Below are 7,503 nucleotides of genomic sequence, written 5' to 3' on the forward strand. Positions count from 1 at the left end.
TTTTCAGGTTAAATAATGTCGGTCGAAGACTTGCCATCAGCTGTTCACAGTGTTTACACTGCACAGTGGGCTTTTAGCCCCTCAGGCTGTGACGCTTAAAATCAAAACGAAAAACAAAATGATTTGTATGTCTATATTCAAGAATGCAGTTAGCATGTGTGCTTGTGCATTTACAGGTTAATGAGGACATGGCTTCATTATCCCATATTATTCTCATGAGAATACAGCAGCTCCAGAGATGCTTTTAAATTGCTTTTGTAGCTGAAAGGACAGCTGATATATGGTTATACTGATCAATTAATACATTGTCCTGCAGCTGCACAAATGGCATATCAATCCCCACTCCCCTACTTTCACAGGCAGCTGGCGCATGACTTATTAATGCAACAAGGCATATGGGTTCATTATTTAAAGGACACAATGTGTAGCACTGCCCCTTTATTCCTGATATAATGGAAGCTGAGGCTCTTGGGTATTGGCATCATAAATAACCTTTAGGAATGATGTCGCAGTAAATAAAGAGGAGGGATGTGGGATTGATGTGTCTTCACGGAGATACACACTTAACACAACCCTCTGCAGATTTTAAAGACACTGACACTGGCAGGAATTTTCTCCAGTAAGCATTGATTGCTGACAGTAAAGCTGTGCAGGTTGGCACTAAATCAGATTTAGTACCCACACATATACCTAACATAACATTTCCTCTCAACAGTTTAAAATCATACTCAACCATACAAAGTAATTTCCATATATAGTCAATTATTTTGTACTGTAAAATGTTGTCTCCTTGGTTTAATAAATGTATGTTGTGAAAATAAGTCAAATCTCCTAGTGCAGTATCTCTTATTCACTGTAGAAATTCAGAAAGTAATACTTGATCTTATGCTGATACCGGCTGATACATGTGCTAACTTGTAAGTCAGGGGAGTACTGGCGCTGTTTCCACTTTAAGCTCTGAATTAAAGTATCTAAAAGCTGTGAATACAAAGTCATATATTTTTTTTTGAAGTGCCCCCCTGACAGAGTGACTGAGGTTCCTCTTCACCTGTGTTACCTCCTGTTAAATCATCCGCTGTTGGTCTCAGTGTAGCACCCAGATGTCAGGGGAGGTAAACAGGTCTCAGTGGGTCAGGTACACTGTGTTCTGGTTTCTGTGAAGTAGAAAAAAGGCCTCAGCTGTGCTTTCCTGCCCTACTCTTTCCTATGTGTGATTATTTGATCCCTGTTGGTTTGTCTCCTCAGCGCCGCTTTCACCCCTGATGTGTCAGACTCGTCTCACTGATGTCTCTGCATGCACTCCACTCAAAGTGTCACTGCCAGTAAAAATCATGGAAGGACAGATGTCACTTTAAATATGCATATAACTCCATATACAAACCTACCACTGAAACTATCGCTCTTTATAAAAGTCAGAAACATTGCTTCCGATTTTATTGATTCTATACCAAGTGTGAGAATACACTGTGTTCCAGTGTTCATATCATGTTTTTTTTTTTTTAAATCTGGACTACATGTTTTTTTCTTTTGGTTAGTGATTTACCTCAAAGGAACTGTATGGAAGGAATCGACATTGTAGCAATTTCTGAGATGGCTTGTTTGCCATCCCAAATTAAAAAGTGTGGTGGACTGCTGTTTTACTTTAACAATGTACCACTGTTACAGACACATGTGTTCTGAAGTGGCAAGTATGTACCATTTAGCATACTTTTGCCCTTCACCAATTGCATACAAACAGTCAGTCTTCTTGCTGAGGGTTTCAATTGCTTATGTAGGTCACATAGTGGCATTAGTATTAAATTCAGTTTCATGACCAGTTAAAAGCACCTTGTAGAACATGTGGCTCAGGGGACTTCCAATTTGCAGCCAACAAGGAGAGTCATGCAAACCTGAGGCTTGTGGGTGCATTTCAGCAGTTGCCTTTATTTTCCAATATATTTCTCAAAACCACAATATCAACATCTCTGAAGTAATTTCATCATTGACACGGTGCATGGCATAGTACAACCTAAGGGGTATTAAAGATACTCCATCGCTGTCTAAATGAACAGCCAGACCTGCGCATACAACCAAAGTGGCAACCGTCTCCCCTAAAAGAGAAAACCTCACTCTCAACTGATGCAGTTACATCAGCCATTCAGAAAAGTAAGGGAGAAAATTTAAGACAGACATAAAAAACACTACCATCCAGTCCACACTTTCTAAAATTGAAACACAGTCGTCAACACTTAGCTGACCATCCATCCATCCATCCATCCAACTGCTTATCCTCTTCAGCGGGCTTGAGCTGATCTCAGCTGACATTGGGCAAACAGCGGGGTACACCCTGGATAAGTTCATCACAGGGCTGACATATAGGGACAAACAGCCATTCACGCTCACATTTACACAATTGAGTAACCGATTAACTTTTGTGTGTCTTTGGAGTGTGGGAGGAAGCTGGAGTACCTGGAGAGAGTCAATGCAGACACAGGGAGACATGCAACATGTAAACTCCACGCAGAAAGGCCATGCTTCTGCCAGATCTTGAACCCAGGAACTTCTTGCCGGGGAGCAGGAAGAGGTCCAGTCTCTCATACGACCTCCACTAAAGCTGGAGACTGTAATTCAGCTGTATTTTAGGAGCAAGACATAGCAGAAATCCTTGGCACTGAAAAGGTTTCTACTCCGATCACTTGTGAGAGGGCACGCCGCCTAGGAAAACCCCCTACCGCTGGTGGCAACGTGCGAAGACCAAGACCCATGATCACGAAGCTCCTTAACTTTAAGAAAAAGAATAAAAAATATTTATACACCTGGCCCGACAAACGGGAGAGATTCATTACAAGAACTACATGATTTATATATGACATCACAGCAGCCCGAGTCTGCAATGCCTTAAAGACCCTTTCAAGGATGTCAAGAAAAGGCCACAGGAGAGAGTGACCATTTATACCCTGCCCCATCCAGCTTAACTACAAATTACGCATGAGGGAACCATCAGGTGGTTTGTGCCACCTTGGTGGAATTCTATTTAGCTGAGCAGGTGAGAATTTTTTTTTACACAGTTTTTACACGCATTTTACACACAAGTGACCTCTACCTGGCTGCGCTACCTGCACTGCTGTGACGTGGAGGGGAGGACGCATGTAAGGTACATATGGATTATGGAGATGGCAGCTCTATAACCTTACTTTGATAAAACAACCTGCCAAGGACCCCTGCTCAATATTCATACTGTTCTCTCTTTTTTCTGTTTAAAAGCCGAATTATTATTATTATTTGGCATTCCCCTTACTAACCAGTGGCATATGTTATACCTCACGACCAGTTCCCATTAACTTACCAGGTTCCATGTCCATGCCTTTTATTCTGACTATTCTGACTATTAATTCTGACTATTGAATGCATGTCAGCCAGTGATTGGAAGGTTGCTGGTTCAAATCCCAGCTCCGGGCTGAGCTGAGCTGCATGATGAAATGTCCTTGAGCAAGCTACTAAACCCCCAGATTGCTCCTGATGTGCGGTTGCCACCTTGCATTGGCGCCTCTGCCATCAGTGAGGGCCCTGCAATGAGCTGGCGACCTGTCCAGGGTGTACTCTGCCCTAGCCCAGAGACAGCTGATTGACTCCAGCAAAAACCCCTGCAACCCCATAAAAGGGATAAAGCGGTTACAGACAATGGATGGATGGATGTAACTGTGAGAGCTACGAGAGGCCTCGTAGAGAGAGTAGAGAGTAACTTAGAGATGTTTAGTTCAAGGGGCATTAATGGGTGGGTCTCGTATGAGGATATAATATGGTTTTCTTTTATAGATACTGTCATTCACACAGCTCCCATGTTATATGTAATATAACATGGGAGCTGTGTGACTGAAAAATGTTGGCTACCTCAGAGCATACATAGTATGCTCTGAGGTAGCCAACATTTTTCATTTTTATCTTTCATCAATGTATGATTTGTCTACTAAAATTAGTTTATTTGAATGTCAGGGGGATCAATTCTCCAATCAAGAGAAAATAAATTCTGACATACTTAGAGAGACAAATGTATTAACAAAAAACAACATTTCGGAAAAATATCATAGATAGAATGTATTTTATTTAAGCATGAATTAAATATGAACAAGGTCACACTTACCAATGTATACGGTCCCAACCATGACGATCCTGCTTTCTTTAATGACCCGGTACTAAAGCCAATGTCATGTTGGCAGCAATTTCAGTTTGGTAATAGAAGCAGCCCACTCACAATAAGATCCCATGTTATTACTGTCGATGGACGCGGCACAGGCGTTCAACAGGATCAAACCCAGCTTTCTTTTCCAACCTCTTAAGGCGATGAATTTTTGAATTTTGATTAGAGTGAACATAAATTAGCATTATATGCAGACGATACTTTTTACCATTCTAACTGACCCTGCAAACTCACTCCCCCAACTTTTACAGTGTTTCCGACAACATAGCACTGCTTCTGGTTATAAGATAAACCTTAGAAGGCATAGGCATAGAAATGTGGGCTTCCATTGATAAAACTTTAATTATTTTACAAACATGGATGGACCTTCCACTATCATAAATTGGAAGAGTAAATTCAATTAAAATGAGCACACTCCTTTAGATTATTATATTCATTCAAATGCATCCCATTTAACATCCCCAAACTGAACTAAACAAATCTATATAGTTTTCTTTGGAAAGGAAAAGCCTCCAGAGTCAAACTCTCAACCCTTCAGGCTTAATATTCCAAAGGAGGACCAAATCTTCCCAATTTTAGATGCTATTACCTTGCAGCCCCGTTTCATTTAATCTGCTGTTGGTTATAATAACTTTAAACTCCTTTTCCACATGGCATGAAGCTCATGCTGCCAGTGGTTTAAACATCTCACTATTTAACTCCCTAATCAGATCACAGATGGAATATTAAGAAAGAGAAATCTAAACTTCCAAGCTATAAGTTATTTAAACACTTTTAGATCCTCAACAACTATACAGACTTCCCTCGCATCCCTGCGGAATCCCCATTTGAAAAACATGCAATGCTTGAAACATTAAAAACTAGTAAAAGGCTGATATCTGCTATTTATGCCATTTTAGATAGTAACTTGACAATTAACAATAACATTCTTGTATTGAAGTAGGGCTGGGCGATATGGCCTAAAAAAATGAGGAGTCCACTATGAACTATGAAGTTAAAGATGAAATCGATTTTCATTTTTCAAAATCATCCTAAACCACAAACTCAAATTAATCGATTTTACTGATTTATCGGCAGCCCTAATTTGAAGAATAAATGGGAATCAGAACTTGACTGTATGTATAACAACAATTACTTGTGTAATATCCTTAAAGAAAAAAAAAATCATATTACTCTGAGGCAAAGCTGGTAAAAACTGTATTATGCAGAATTGAAAATCAAATCGTCCTCCATCGCAGAGACAATGGTTAAATGAATTAACATCATATAGCACACCTGAAAAACGTCTTATTTAGTGTGCGGAGGAATCCAGAAAAATATGAGAAAAATATGGGGTTCTTATCCTTATCCCATCATTACATCCACTTAACTAGTGAGTCAGTATAAAATCAACCCCCTCGCTTACTATTCTGTCTAACTTCTGTTTGTGATATCTGTTTTATCAACACTTGGGACCTCATACCTTACCGGATTTTTATTTTTGTAACCATGGGAGAAGGTATTTAACAATTTAAATTGTAAATTTAAATGTGTAATTTAAATGTAAAAACACGTTTAAAAAACATGTGTCTCAGGAAAGCAGGTCACCCAGTAATCAGAAGGTCTGTGGTGTTATCCCCAGATCCCCAGGCTGCATGCTTGGAGGCAAGATGCCGAACCCCTATACTCATGATGGCTTTTGCATTGGTGTTTGAATGGCTGAGTATAGAATTTATGTGGGAAACTTAAGATTTGAAGCACTATATCGCTTGTGATGATCAGGGGCACTTTGCATCAGTGTATGAATGTGTGTGAATGGGTGAGCGCGCCAAGTGTTTTACAGCACTAAAGGTCGGTAGACTAGAAAAGCACTTTATAGATACAAGTCTATTTATCATTTACATTTCTGGAATTAGCAGTGGCACTAATTCACACAACAAATGCCAAGAAAATAATAATGGATAATGATTCAGGTACTGTCTAATTCAGCTCTGCAGCTGACATTAATTGATCACATAAAAGTATGTTTCCTTTGTGGTAATTCATGAGAGCACATCGCACCATTTGGAAAATACCAGGTAAATTAACCACATCCTTACTGGCTCAGTACCTAAACACATACAATACCATTATTGATCTTCTAGATTAAGACCGAATGTGAAATGTGATTGGGTAAGCTCCATACGGAAGCAGGGTTAGGAGGCACAGTGTATTCTCATGGAAATACGATGAAAAACAATAGACTATGGCACTATATTAGCTTGAAGCTGATGGTCGGGGATACATTCAAAGGTATGCTAATGAGTGTGAAATAATGTATTATAGTCCACAGCAAGGCCACGATGTTAGGTGGACACAGCAATGCTTGTCTGTCCTGGAGTAAACCTTCTGTCCTGCCGGATGTGCTGGATGACTTCTTGTCACCTTCATTTTCCATTCCACATCATAGAAGCTCAGTTTCCATGGAAGCAGACAGCCACAAAGATCATGAATAGCATACTAGTGCTCTGAGCATCAGGTTGGAGCCTGCACACGTGGACTATGAGAGGAGCTATAATGACTCACAGCGGTGGTAGTGATGAATCATGCCCAGGTTGACACAAGGTGAGGAAATATTTGCAGCATGGGATTAATGCATCGCACCCACCAACAAATAGGTTTTGCCAGTGGAGCAGTCCGCCTGAGGCGCTGGAACATGACTGCTGGAACTGTACAAACATGCAGTGAGATGTAAACCACAGATTTCTTTTGAGTGATGCAAAAATTCAAGATTTAAAAGGCCAAGTTTGGCATCACAAAAAGCAGAAGAAAGTGAGTAACATCTCAATTTGAAAAAGGATGTGATGTTACACTTTTGATGTGGGTAATAAATATTGATCATTGCTCAATTTTGAAACACTGAACATCTGTATTTCTTCAGGCCCACACAGCACATTCACTATGTCAGAGCTCTGAACTGTGAGCCAACTGACAACAGCACACCAGAATATGAAACACATGATGCATTTTCAATCAGGCCTCACACTGTTGCTAGAAGTATCATATGACCATACACACTCATTTCTAATTACTTCAGTTTAGTCCTATAAACTAATTTTAGGCAGAATTAAAAAAAACAGCATTTATACGCTGGCATCTCACTTGTAAATCCATGCTATTTTTAAGGGGGTGATTGCCCATCAGAAGGTGATGGTTTGCTATGTTAGTATTCACGCACAGATCCGATTTGGTAATTCCCCAGCTGATATAATATGATAAGCCGCAGCACAGAGAGATTCCACAGACCTCAGGGCGTGTGAAACCACTGGCAGAGGACTAGCCAATCAGTAAGGCTGGCAGTTGCCATG

Source organism: Sparus aurata, chromosome 16 (assembly GCF_900880675.1).
Source record: "Sparus aurata chromosome 16, fSpaAur1.1, whole genome shotgun sequence".
In the NCBI taxonomy this organism is placed as follows: domain Eukaryota; kingdom Metazoa; phylum Chordata; class Actinopteri; order Spariformes; family Sparidae; genus Sparus; species Sparus aurata.